The 14,799-nt window shown below is 40.6% G+C and overlaps 1 protein-coding gene across 1 annotated transcript in view; it reads right to left on the reverse strand.

The window, feature by feature from the left end:
* The window catches only part of ASXL3 (ASXL transcriptional regulator 3), a 157,650-nt gene that overhangs the window by 129,527 nt on the left and 13,324 nt on the right, over positions 1-14,799 (reverse strand). The gene's annotated exons all lie outside the window — the stretch shown is intronic.

A 14,799-nucleotide genomic window follows, 5' to 3' on the forward strand; every position in this document is an offset into this window, starting at 1 on the left:
TGACTCAATAACAACTTGCACTTCCACCTCTGGCAAATGAGAAATTAGTTTGGTCTCCATGCTCATTCAATCCTTTGCCTCTCTTTACTAGTCACGAATTAATGCCAATTGTGATGGTAGCTACTGTAACGTGGACACCTGTCCACTAGGAACTAGAGACATACCACCAAAACATATCACATAAGTCACCGAAAACTGGATGGTGAATATTTTCAATCACTACTAACCAGGGCTGTAATTCAAGCAGGTGACCTAGAGGAGCCAAAGCCTCCATAACCTCTACCAATCCCTTGAGCTCCCCAGGTCCCTCCTGCCATTTTACAGTTCTGGTAGCTTCCTTTTCTCCCCTTTCCAATTCAGAACACTATTTACCAAATCCCTTGCCCCATACTGTTTTCCATATCAGACAAACTTATTCTTTACCTTTTAGTTCTACAAAAGAAAAACGCAGAAACGAGGGCTGCACGAGAAAGGTTTGGGAGCTGAACTGAGCTTATAACAATGTGTATGTAAATAGGAAAGATTATACATGGAACTTGCAGGAAAGGAAAATGGAATGGTGACTTGAAAGGGGGAAAAGTAGGGAGGAAAGTAATTAAAAGAGGCAAAGGAATCAGTGAAGAGCTTGGAAAGAGATTATTACAAGGGAGAGGAGAGGAACTATAGATAAAACAGGAAGTAGCAGCAATAGGACAGTCTAATTCACTGGAAAGAGTACAATGTGAGTGAAGATTAAGACTAGAATGATGGAGGTTAACAACATCAAGAGGCAAAAAAGGAAAATATTACCCTTGGAGTAAGGAAGAGAGGAGAGTTAACAGAAAAGGAAGAAGTAAAATGAATGTGCAGTAAAATGGAGGGGGAAAAGGGAAACTGAACTGAACTGGGAACACTCCAGAGGGCAAACTGGGTAAAACTGGAAAGGGCAGAAGAGGAAACTACACTGTACTGGACATGGCTATGAAGGAAACTGGGTGCACTTGAAAGTGGGGTTACTCACTGTGGAGGATTCCCTGTTTCTCTTCCTGAGTACAGGCCCCTCAGCACACCTGGGCAGCTCCTCCCTGCAATTGAGAAAATTTGGGTAGCCCTGTCCCCTTCTCTATGACATCACATCCTACTCTATAAAGGAAGTAAAAGTGCTAAGTATTACAGTGTGAATTTGATGACAGTGGGAAGGAAACAATAAAGCTACGCAAAACATCAGAAATCACCCTGTCTGGGGAAGTGGGAGAAGGGAGGGCAGTATGTGCTGAGGAAGCTGCACTGAACGGATTGTGGAAACAATAGCCAGACACATGGATAAAGAAGATCATCTTCACAAAACAAAACAGAACAAAACAAAACTGACAAAGCAATATGTATAATACTACAGAGATTTTAATCAACTCCACCAGACAGCTTTTAAATACCACAGTATGAAGCAAATACATTCTGGATATAATGACATACTAAAATGGAGAATATGTTAGAAAGGCTGAATGTGCTGGAATGAACAATTGCCCATTGTGGGAAATGGTTTAATCACTGGATGCACAGTGTGGGCTGTGGTCTCATATATCCTGACAAGTGTAATTGTATTCATCTAACCATTTAGAATATATATATATATATATATAGTGTGTACATACACACACACACACACAAACCCCACAAAAGTTACCTTAAGTGTAGAGCAAACATTTCCTGATTTAGAATACTATTGAATGAGAAGTCAGTGTTCCCTATGTCTGGGGTTTTTCATAACTATTAAGACGACTATTTTAGCTAAATACAGTAACTAGTATTTCTTGTGTAAGAAAAAACTAAACAGGTTTAATTTAATGAAGCTTATTATTTGAAGAAAGTAAAAGTGATTAGTTGAAGAAACAGTTCAATGAAGGTCTATGATTTCCCCCACCTACCTATAGAAAACAGGATGAGATGACAGTACAGAACAACACATATACAGCATTATTATCAAGAAGCTTGTGAGCTAATGAACAGACTAAACTAATACATGCACCAACAATGCATACCTCCACGGCGCACTCCCTACCCCGCAAAAAAATTATTATTTTCACAATAATGTTATTTTCACAATAATGCTAAAGATTAAAACTGAACTAGTAATTGTGCACTAAGACATGTAAAATAATAAAAGAGAATAGCTTAATGCTGTTATGAACACCTTGGTAAGACAAGGTAATGAAGGGCAAGGGAGGAAGCCTTTTTCTGTTTTAAATCTTTCTCCTATTCCCCAACCTCATTATCCAACATTCATATCCTCAGAATCGGAATTTACTTAGACCTGGGCAATGACTGGTAATGCTGGGATTATACTTAATAGTTAGGACCCCAGAGCAAGTCAAATTACAGTCATGAAAAATAGGAGTCTTCCTGTCCCTAGTTCTTTGGGATATATCCCAACATATTTTCTTAAGGGCAGGGAAGGAAGGGAATGATTTGCACTGTATCCCTGAGGATCCTACATTCGTTCTTCCACATTAGGTATAACTAGCAATGAAATTCACCATCTAAGAAGGACTAAGAACAGTGGTGGGCAACCTGCAGCCCATGGGCCATGAGACAGTTTGTTTACATTGACCATCCACAGGCACAGCCACCCACAGCTCCGAGTGGCCATGCTTTGCCTTTCCTGGCCAATGGGAGCTGCAAGAAGCAGTGCGAACCTCAGAAATGTGCTGGCAGCTGCTTCCCGCAGCTCCCATTGGCCAGGAAAGGCAAATGGCAGCCACTGGGAGCTGTGGGCAGCCATGCCTGCGGACGGTCAATGTAAACAAACTGTCTCACAGCCCGCCAGCCGATTACCAATGGGCCACGTGCATCCCACAGGTTGCCCACCCCGACTAAGAAGATCCCATTGAACCCCATCATGACACTCCTCAAGAGAGCTGGGGGTTCAGTACAGAGGTCACCAAGATACTTGTGTAGTTCACCCATACCCTGCTGATTTGGATAGTGAAGAGATCAGGACTCTGAACTGAACCCAGGTTCTGTCACATAGCACTTCTGAGAGCTACTAGTAGAAAACAGACCTATTAATAAACATTAATGGTCCAGAAGACAAATTGGTACTTTTGAATTGTTTCCCCCATGGGTGCTCCAGCCCCAGAGCACCCACAGAGTCAGCACCTATGCTCCTGTATACTATTGACCAACAGCCAGAGCACCCACACACTAACTCCAACAACCAAATTTAGACTGAAGTATCACAGCCCACAGGAGATTAAACTATTATGTTCCACAGGTACAGAATAGGAGGGATAAAGATGCACCAATAGTCAAGGCTACTGCAATGGCAGAGAATTAAGCGTGAGATACCCACATGATCCCAGCAAGCAAACCTCACTACTAACTCTTCTTTGAATCTGTTCCAGTTTGAATCCGTCTTTCTTAAATAACGGTGACCAGAATCCGTCCACATGAGCTAAATGAGCTCAAATGAGGTCTTATCCCAAATGAGGTCTTATCAGACCTTTGCACAATGTCTTTAATACTTCTCTATCTCTACTGGAAATGCCTTGCCTGATACATCCTAGGATCACATTTCCATTTTTTGCATCATATTGGTGACTCAGACATCCTGTGCTCAACCACACACCCAGATCTCTCTCCTTCTGTCAATTCCAACTGATGAACTTCCATCTTATAGCAGAAATTCTTATTATTAGACCCTAAGTGCCTGACCCTTCACTTTGTAGTATTAAATTTCATCCAATTTCTGCTACTCAGTCTTCGGGATCATCTAGTTCTTCCTGTATAAAGCTCCAATCTTTCTCTGTATTAACAATGCCTCCCAACTTTGTACCCTTATAATCTGTTTGGCAGTAATGAAGCCAGCAGATAATCTCTGTATGTAACGTATCACTGGTTTTTTTTAAACGTATGTGTACAATTGCCCTTCAATGCACAGAATCAGATCTGCTCAACTGTTTGCAATTCAGCCATTACTGAGCAACACAAACACAGAGAAGACAGACAGTGGTGCAAACTACAGTTTTAGCAATCACAGAACTCAAGAACACTATTCTCATGTGGCAAGTAGGAAGCTTTTGCAGATAAGTACCATCTACTCCTGCAGATTCTAGCCACTATGTTTGCAGAAAAAAGCTCTCTTAATATGAAGCCAGTGTAAACTGATACAGTGCTGTCTCCCTAAACAAGGCTGCTCCCACGCCTCTGCTGCTGCTGCTCATAGCTTTGCTAAGCTTTCCACTAATACATCCAGATCCCTTTGAACAGCAGCTACACTGAAAAGAATCAGGTACATTTAATTGCTGCTGCTTGGCAAAGCTACAGTCCAAGCAACCACAACAACACTAGAGCAACACACTAGGAAAGACCATCCAAAAAACCCAAACACCACAGGCTGGGAGGGAGGCAGAAGTGATACCAGCTAGCCCCTTTTTCTAAGCAGCCAAATTACTGGGGGAAGGCCTACACAGCACAGACAGACCCATGCATGCAGCCAAGAGGCACTGGGATGGATGGGGAGAGCATAATGAATATTTCTTTCTTCCTTTCAGTAGATAGAGAACATTCAAGTTTTTAGGGACCTATTAGCTAGCTAATTAATAGAAAGATGGAATCCCATGCAAGGGTACATAGTATCCTCATAAAAATCCCAGCCTGCTCCTTCTCAGCTGTTTGCTCATAACCAGGCTGAGGGGAGGCAGGCCCCCACAAACCTTTCGTATTGGTTTTTGGTCAGCAGATTTAGCCTTCTGGCTATTAGGTTTCTTCTAAAACTTCAAAGCCTTCTGTTGTGAGGGGAGAGACTGATGGGTAAATCGATTAGAAGAGAGATTGAGAAGTACTTTGGGCTGGGATTGAGGATGGGAAAAGCAAGAAGAGACAGACAAAGGGGATGAAGTAGGGGACACAATATGTGAAAAAAAACAATGTAACAGAGTGAAGGGTAAAAGGAGGAAAAGATGAATGAAGACAACAAAGGAAGGTACACCACGATTATTGCAGCAGTTCTCAAACTGTGGTTCATGGAGCACTTGCTTGCTGGTGGTCTACAGATATCTGGATGGTCACATGATGCTAGCTCTCTTCATTTCCAGCTGCTAAACTGCATTAAAAGACACTAAAAATATGTTAATAACTTTCCTAATATTACTTTTCCATATGAGCAATTATAGTTGCCATAGTGATGTTATACAATTGTGAATGGAAGGTGAAATGTCCCTGCGACACTTTTTTTTTCTTTTTAATAATGTGGTCTATACTGTGAAAAAAATTGAGAACTCCTGTATTATTATAGGAAATAAATGAAACAGTAGAATGAAGCCCGGGAGAGTATGAAGGTGTAATAAAAGCAAAATTAGATAGAGATAAAAATATAGTATATTCAGGTTTTCTAAGTATATCAAACACAAAGTTTAACAACTGATTGGTAAATTGCACATGTGTATCATGATCCACATTGGCTCCCTATTAGTTTCTATGTGGCATTAATGGTATTGACCTATAAAGCCCTAGTGGCTTAGGATATGCGACCCTAAAAGTTCAGACAGCCAACACCACAGTCGGCAGAGACATATGAGCTGCAATCCCTTCAGTTGCCATGGGGGAAAACAGCTGGCAGAGAGTTTTCTGTCAGCATATCAACTTTGGAATTTACTCCCCATCTTGGTCTGAAACTGCCCCAATATGCTGACCTTCAGGCTATGGAAGACCTGTCCAGTTCCTTAGACATTTGATGAAGGCAAAGAGAGAGAATGGACCTCTCCGGTAGGATGGATGATTTCTCTGTTCTACTGCTTTGATTGGCTGGTTTAATGTTGGTTTTGGGACTGGGATAACTGGACCAGTTTTGAGTATGTTGTTTTTTCTATAATGCCACATTTTAACTGTTGTAATGGCAGCTAGGGCTCTTTGAAAAATCAAAATAAATGGCACACTTGCATTTAGAATTCAAAATAAATAAATGTTACAATCAAATACAATATACAACAGAACAGCACAGCTGTTTTATTCCTTTAAATTGCAGAGGCTGTGGCAAGTAAAAAATTTTTGTCACGATGAGTAAAATCAATCCTCAGGCTTGATTTCCCATTATATCACTTAGTAAGACAAGCTAAGTATCTAAATGACTGAGATCCTGAACCTGCTTTGGGATCAGTTACCACAGATCCCAGCACATCCCACTGACTATAACAGGATTTTGCATAGGCACAGGGTCCACGCTACTAGATTGCTTTGCAAGATTGGGGTCAAAGACAAATATCGTGACAAGAAACACTGAATTTTGTTTCCATTTCTACTATAGCATGAGCTCTATTACTATTAGCAACCAGAGAGTCTCTTTTAGCTCAAGTGACAGAGGGTTACGAGTTTAGAGTATTAGGATGGGTGTTCTAGTCTGTAACATATGCATGTGGTCAGCTGACAAACATGGGCTCTATGCAGTTTGTGGCTAAGAATCAGTACATTGAGACACAGCACCACTGTGGAGAGAGCAAAGAAAAAAAGGTAGCCCTCCCACCCCATCACCATATCAGAGATTGGTTAAAAACTGCCCTGAATTCATGGCCATGATCCTTAACTGCATCCATCAGGAAGGTGAATGCCTCTTTGGCGCACACACCCTGTACAAGGGGAGAAAGCGACCATGCTTAGGTGATTGAGACTGTTCCTTTCCATCCCAAGCATTTGTGTCCTGCATCAGCTTGCCTATATTTTATGCTGTAGATAACAGAGGGGAAACAATATAAAGAAACACAATGAACAAATTAAGAATATAGGAACAGCCATACTGAGTCATACCTAAGGTTCATCTAGCCGAATATCCTGTCTTCTGACCGTTGCCAATTCCAGGTGCCCCAGAGGGAATGAACAGAACAGGTAATCATCAAGTGATCCATCCCCTGTCGCCCATTCTCAGCCTCTGCCAAACAGAGGCTATGGACACCATCCCTGCCCATCCTGGCTAATAGCATCGATGGACCTATCCTCCATGAACTTATCTAGTTCTTTTTTTGAACCCTGTTATAGTCTTGGCCTTCTCAAAATCCTCTGGCAAGGAGTTCCACAGGTTGACCGTGCATTGTGTGAAGACATGCTTCCTTTTGTTTCTTTTAAACCTGCTACCTATTAATTTCATTTGGTGACCCCCTAGTTCTTGTATTATAAGAAGTAGTAAACAACACTTCCTTATTTACTTTCTTCATACCAGTCATGATTTTATAGATCTCTATCATATCCCCCCTTAGTTATCTCTTTTCCAAGCTGAAAAGTCCCAGTCTTATTAATCGCTCCTCACATGGAAGCTGTTCCATACCCCTAATCATTTTTGTTGTCCTTTTCTGAACCTTTTCCAATTCCAATATCTCTCTTTTGAGATGGGTCGACCACATCTGCACGCAGTATTCAAGATGTGGGCGTATCATGGACCTATATAGAGGCAATATGATATCTTCTGTTTTATTATTTATCCCTTTCTTAATGATTCCCAACATTCTGTTTGCTTTTTTGACTGCCGCTGCACACTGAGTGGATGTTTTCAGAGAACTATCCACAATGACTCCAAGATCTCTTTCTTGAATGGTAACAGCTAATTTAGACCCCATTGTTTTATATGTATAGTTGGGATAATGTTTTCCAATGTGTATTACTTTGCATTTATCAACACTGAATTTCATCTGCCATTTTGTTGCCCAGTCACCCAGTTTTGTGAGATCCTTTTGTAGCTTTTTGCAGTCTGCTTGGGACTTAACACTGATTGCTATGTGAGTGATGGAGAGAAAAATAGCACACAAAAGCCTGAATATACTCACTTTTTTTATACGTTTTATCACTCTAACACAAACTAATATAGATTTTTTTTCAGACATTAAAAGGTTTGCTGTACTACTGATGTTTCAACATGATCAGAATCAAAATACCTGAAGAGGAAGTCTTCTGAAATCACGTCTGTGTGTGTGTATGTGTCTTTAAAAACTTCCATCACTTACTTTCCTCAGGCAAATGTAATGTTTAAGGAGTACTTCCAAAGTGAGTAACATATTCCTACCGGCTACTCTCTAAATGTACCAGATTTAACAAGAGGAGACAGTTATGCCAGTTTTCTTTCCACTACTCTCCTACAAGGAGTTATCTTGTTAGACGGTGTCCTACAGATACAGACCTAAGATTTCAGAGAGAAAAAATACTAAATCATAACATATAGGATTAAGAATAAAATATGTTTAGGGGTATATACTGCAGCTAAATACGTACTTCCTATCAGCATTTAAAATACTTTTTCCAGATCAGGGTTATCCATAAGATTAATAAAACAAGCAGATTTTGTGTTGTGACTGATATGGGTATATTGTGAAGCATGAATACAATTAAGCATTTATAGCCATGTCACTATGGGCTGACTATAACAAGGTTTTATTTACAAATAATAGGATTGTTACATTATACCACATCTAACAATAATATAGAAAGAGATACTATTTAGCTGTGTGGCCCTTAACAAATCACGTAGCCTCTCTGTGACTCAGTTCTCCCATCTGTAAAACAGATATAATATTTATCCTCATTGTATAGCATTTTGATGTTTGGATGAAAAGTTTACTTACATACTATCTCAGTCTTTGTAAAGAGATTCCTTATCCTTGCAAGACCCAGTATTTTCTCTCTTCATTTCCCATCGCCAGCTACACAGCACAGTTCCCTGTACTGCTGCCTGTTGGCTAACATGAAAAGAAGGAGAGCCGAACTGTGTTGTTACTGATGTAGAGAATGAACCTTTGTTGGTAGGTTTTATCCTTATAAGGATGACCAAAGTGTGTGTGCAGGGGGAGGGGGGGGGGGGGATCCCTCCAAAGAAAAGTGAAATGAAAGCCCTCATCTTGTTTTATTCAGGGGGGAATTATTCAATTTTCAAGGGAGCTAGTATTACAAATGAAAGGGACTTTGGGGGTTTTCAAGCTTACAGAATGTTCAAAACTGACTTGAAATCAATTTGAATTGTGACATATCCCTGGGTATGTAGTCAATTCACTGGCACAATCAAATTCTAGTACTTCAAATGCTCCAAAAGTAGAGAGGAAAGTCACATTTTTGAATTAGAGAAATATAGCCTTCTCGCGCCACATATATAGAGAGAATTCTTTTGTTAGCTGCCAGTAGGATTTTGCTATCTTTGTTAAATATAAAATGGTTAGTGTCATAACAAAGATCAGCCATCATTTTACGACATTTATCTTCATGGGTGAGGAAAGGAAGGGCTACTGTGAATTATTCCACCTCTCCTCATGAGATGATTAAAGTTTTAAGAGATTAGTCATCAATACCAGCTGTATATAAAATAAAATTCATGACAGTGTGGGATGCTATGGAGCTTTAATTGCCATGAGTTGGGGAAGAACCACCTTACTCGCAGATGGTACAGCTGCCAGTTACTCATGCAAGGTTCTCAAACAAGGGAGAATCAGTACTTTGTACCACACCAAACCATGCATATTTTGTTTGTCACATATCTTGTTCATTTTTAATTCTAATCTTCCTGTCTTCCCCCACCCGTCTTTAAAGTACATTAGCAGTAACAGAAATGGGCTCTATTTGGGTGAAACCTAGTGATGTTTGTATAGTTTGTATAAAGTTTGGCAATTAACGTATTGTTTCAAACCCATTACGAACAAGAGTTTGGCAAGGTACCGACAGATCAGATAGAATACATGATGGTGTGTGTATATAACAGGGAGATGTCCTAAAGCTTCTGTTGGGAAGACCTGCATGATAACTTATAGCTTTTCTATTTGAGAACAATCTAACCTAGGGTTGCCAATTTTAGGTGGAGGGATTCCTGGTGGTTTCATCACATGACAATCTTTAATTAAAGATTAATCTTTAATTCCTGGAGACTCCAGGACAACCCTGGAGGGTTAGCAACCCTAATCAAACCAACCCAAACTTCTGGCAATAACAAAAAAAAAACCTACCTTTCATAGCACCTTATACTAGCAGTTGTTCTGTTTTTGTTTGTTTGTTCTGGGGTTGTTGTTGTTTATAATACACACAAACAGTATCGTATTTTCACATTCCCACTCTTCCTCAAGGCAGAAAATGCTTTTGATTACAATTGTGGTGAGTTGTAAGTGCTTGGAATGCATGGTAATCACAAGGTTCAATGAAGGGGAGCAGATTTTTTTTAATGGGGGTGAATTGCCTTGGCTCTTTTGGAGAAGTTCTTCTCTGGTTACTGCTAGACCATACCTATAATTTAATCTGTGACTCAAAAGATAATTCTAGGAAGTAATTTTTTGCCTTTGGAATACATAAAATGATAAGCATTACCAGTTTTCCACAGGGAGCATATCTTTATCCACACTACCCTCGATAAAGGCTTCAGGAAGCCCAAGCATAAGGTTTTCAAAAATTCTCTGATGTGATCAGTAACTTACACAGATCAGCCATACAACAAGGCAACATTACTGTGAGGAGGATGTACCATGACAGTATGGTTGAGAGACACTGTATTGACATAGTCAACAAAGGAAAATCAACAGAGTGGTCTACCAGCTGAACAGAAGTTTCCCTTAGAGATTTAAACTCAATAGAAGCTATCAATCTTCATAGCCAGACCAATTAAATACAGCCTAATGCCCAAAAGGAACAAAGATGAATTCTGACTTCAAAATTACAGAGGTGATAGTGAAACAGAGATAAAGATGTGATCTTTATACCAACAGTTTGTAACCCTAAGCCCAAAATTAAGATGCAGATTTTGCCTACCTATCTGAGTAAAACCTGAAGGCACTCAGGATAGGTCACTAGTTGTCGGCAGCCATGAGCTCCAGACTCAGTCTGGAAGGATTACTCTTTACATGGGCCATAAGCCTGCTTGAACTCCAAAATCAGATCAAACAAGAACTCGGCACATACTAATGGGAAATCTGAGATGCAGTAAATCAGCCTGTATGCCACAAAACTATTTCAGCTGTGCCCTATGAATCACAAACAAGGTAGATATTTTAATTTGTAGAGGAAGGGGTACGTAGGATTTTCTTTTTCGGCCAGGAAAGATATAGGTACATCATTTTCACACAACTGGGTTTCCTGCTCAACCAAGAGATAAGCTTTATTTTGGGCCTCTCTTAGTTTACTGCCCCATCTCACTGTCCTATCTTCATTCTACTCTGAACAGCAATGGCACTTTTTTATTTTCTGGCAGGTAAAAGCATCAAGGAAAAGCAAACTAGGAAAGGGCAAAACATGCCCATTAGGTAATTAACGTATGATTTATTCAATGGCAGATTCATTCTGCCCTACTTGAACTATACACCTGACTTTGATGAGGGGAGTTCTAGCCTAAAGTAAGCCCTTTTTTGGAACCACAGGGGTAAACATTCGCAGCTCCTAGTCTCAGCATAGCACTAGTCTTTAAGAAAGAAATTAAATTCCAGTTTAAGCCACATTCACATTTTAACAGGTTTCAGAGGAACAGCCGTGTTAGTCTGTATTCGCAAAAAGAAAAGGAGTACTTGTGGCTATCCCCGATAATGTCACAGCTAACCTGGTGGCTGAACTTTGTGACTTTGTCCTTACCCATAACTATTTCACATTTGGGGACAATGTATACCTTCAGATCAGCGGCACTGCTATGGGTACCCGCATGGCCCCACAGTATGCCAACATTTTTATGGCTGATTTAGAACAATGCTTCCTCAGCTCTCGTCCCCTAAAGCCCCTACTCTACTTGCGCTATATTGATGACATCTTCATCATCTGGACCCATGGAAAAGAAGCCCTTGAGGAATTCCACCATGATTTCAACAATTTCCATCCCACCACCAACCTCAGCCTGGTCCAGTCCACACAAGAGATCCACTTCCTGGACACTACAGTGCTAATAAACAATGGCCACATAAACACCACCCTATACCGGAAACCTACTGACCGCTATTCCTACCTGCATGCCTCCAGCTTTCACCCTGACCACACCACACGATCCATCGTCTACAGCCAAGCTCTGCGATACAACCGCATTTGCTCCAACCCCTCAGACAGAGACAAACACCTACAAGATCTCTGTCAAGCTTTCTTACAACTACAATACCCACCTGCAGAAGTAAAGAAACAGATTGATAGAGCCAGAAGAGTTCCCAGAAGTTACCTACTACAGGACAGGCCTAACAAAGAAAATAACAGAACGCCACTAGCGGTCACCTTCAGCCCCCAACTAAAACCCCTCCAACGCATTATTAAGGATCTACAACCTATCCTAAAGGATGACCCAACACTCTCACAAGTCTTGGGAGACAGGCCAGTCCTTGCCTACAGACAGCCCCCCAACCTGAAGCAAATACTCACCAACAACCACATACCACACAACAGAACCACTAACCCAGGAACTTATCCTTGCAACAAAGCCCGTTGCCAATTGTGCCCACATATCTATTCAGGGGACACCATCACAGGGCCTAATAACATCAGCCACACTATCAGAGGCTCGTTCACCTGCACATCCACCAATGTGATATATGCCATCATGTGCCAGCAATGCCCCTCTGCCATGTACATTGGTCAAACTGGACAGTCTCTACGTAAAAGAATAAATGGACACAAATCAGATGTCAAGAATTATAACATTCATAAACCAGTCGGAGAACACTTCAATCTCTCTGGTCACGCAATCACAGACATGAAGGTCACTATCTTAAAACAAAAAAACTTCAAATCCAGACTCCAGCGAGAAACTGCTGAATTGGAATTCATTTGCAAATTGGATACTATTAATTTAGGCTTAAATAGAGACTGGGAGTGGCTAAGTCATTATGCAAGGTAGCCTGTTTCCTCTTGTTTTTTCCTACCCCCCCCCCCAGATGTTCTGGTTTAACTTGGATTTAAACTTGGAGAGTGGTCAGTTTAGATGAGCTATTACCAGCAGGAGAGTGAGTTTGTGTGTGTATGGGGGTGGGGGGGATGTGAGAAAACCTGGATTTATGCAGGAAATAGCCTGACTTGATTATGTAAAGAGTTGTCACTTTGGATGGGCTAGCACCAGCAGGAGAGTGAATTTGTGTGGGGGGGTGGAGGGTGAGAAAACCTGGATTTGTGCTGGAAATGGCCCACCTGTTGATCACTTTAGATAAGCTATTACCAGCAGGACGGTGGGGTGGGAGGAGGTATTGTTTCATATTCTCTGTGTATATATAAAGTCTGCTCCAGTTTCCACGGTATGCATCTGATGAAGTGAGCTGTAGCTCACGAAAGCTCATGCTCAAATAAATTGGTTAGTCTCTAAGGTGCCACAAGTACTCCTTTTCTTTATTCACATTTTAAGTAGTACTTTTCTGAATGCTCAGCATGAATTTTTATTTTTTCGTAGCCCCAGTAAATCAAATCAATTTCTTTCGTGGATTCAATAACATATCCTTCCCTGTATACTACACCGTGACATGGTGGGAAGACTTGAGTGTTTTGAGGACCCTGAGAGTTTTGCCAGGAGGAGTTACTCCTGGTAGGGCCATCGAAGCCATATAGGTCAAAGGGAAGGTTCAGATTAAAAACAGTCCACTGGTTCTACAAGTTGGGGGTTAAACAAGTGAATCAGTTCAGTAACCTGAAAGCCTATGGGGATATCCAGAAGGGAATAATATCACCAACTGGCAAAATAGCAACTGCATTGACCAGTTTCAACAAGATCTGATAAGTTATAGATTTTAAGTTATTGACCAAACTATGAATCTTCAATTCAAATGTTATTTCCATCTTAACATATGGATGTGAAAGCTGGAAAGTCACCAAAGATAGAGACAGATGTCTCAAGGTCTTCGAAAGCAAATACCTTAGAAAAATACAAGAGAGTAAATGAAATAACATATGCCAAGATTTCTCTGAGTTCGACACCTCCTTATCTCTAAAGTTACCCAGAAAAAAAGGATGGAAATATATAGGACATGTGTTAAGAATGAAGCCAGAGTATCTGCCATGGCAAACATGCCACTGGGCAGCTGAAAGAACATGCAAAAGGGGCCAGATGAAAGAATACCTCCGTCCAATACTACTCAGAGCAGGAAATCTATAGGACTTAACAACATAGAGAACAGACAGAGAGTGGCTAAGCACAGACAGGGATAGAGGAGCCTTGCTCAGGCCCTAAGCGACATATGACAGCATGGGAAGGATTATGATTTAAAATCACCTGCAGTCCACAGGAAAAAATGTAATTGTCTTTTATCCTTTAACTCTATCGGTGCTCTAGCATAGAATGAACTCTCTTGCTCAATGGAGCAGTCTCGGAAAATTTTTATTTCAAGGATATGGAACATTATTGTAAAATTGGTATCCTAAAAGAAAAGGCCCTTGCCTATTCACAAAAGCTCTGAAAAGAATTAACACACATCAGAGCTATAGATTCAAAACATTCATTACCAAAATCCCCATGCAAGTTACACAGACTCCCCAACAGCCTGCAGTCTTGGGAACCAGTTCCAGTGACTGTGGTCTTAGAAAACCATGTTTCCCTAAAAAATCCTATTAGCAGAAAGACGAAAGGTCACTTTACACAAAGATTATGATGCCTCAGCATGGGCCTCCAGTGTAGCTATCCAGTTCATCTTGTGCCTATAAGGCAATACAATGTAGTGCCTGGATGCGCCTTTTGGCTTATACTCAGAAAGGTGCATTTTGCCTTAAACTGTTCCAGATATTGTGACCCATAAATACAAATCTATTTGAGGAACATTTCGATGTTACATACATCAATATTTCTGGTTACTAAACAAAGAACAGCTGTAGTCTCATCCTCAAAAAGTATGGAAGAAGGCTTTTTTACAAATTTCAGAGTAACAG

The sequence above is a fragment of the Caretta caretta genome, chromosome 2 (assembly GCF_965140235.1).
Source record: "Caretta caretta isolate rCarCar2 chromosome 2, rCarCar1.hap1, whole genome shotgun sequence".
Taxonomy (NCBI): domain Eukaryota; kingdom Metazoa; phylum Chordata; order Testudines; family Cheloniidae; genus Caretta; species Caretta caretta.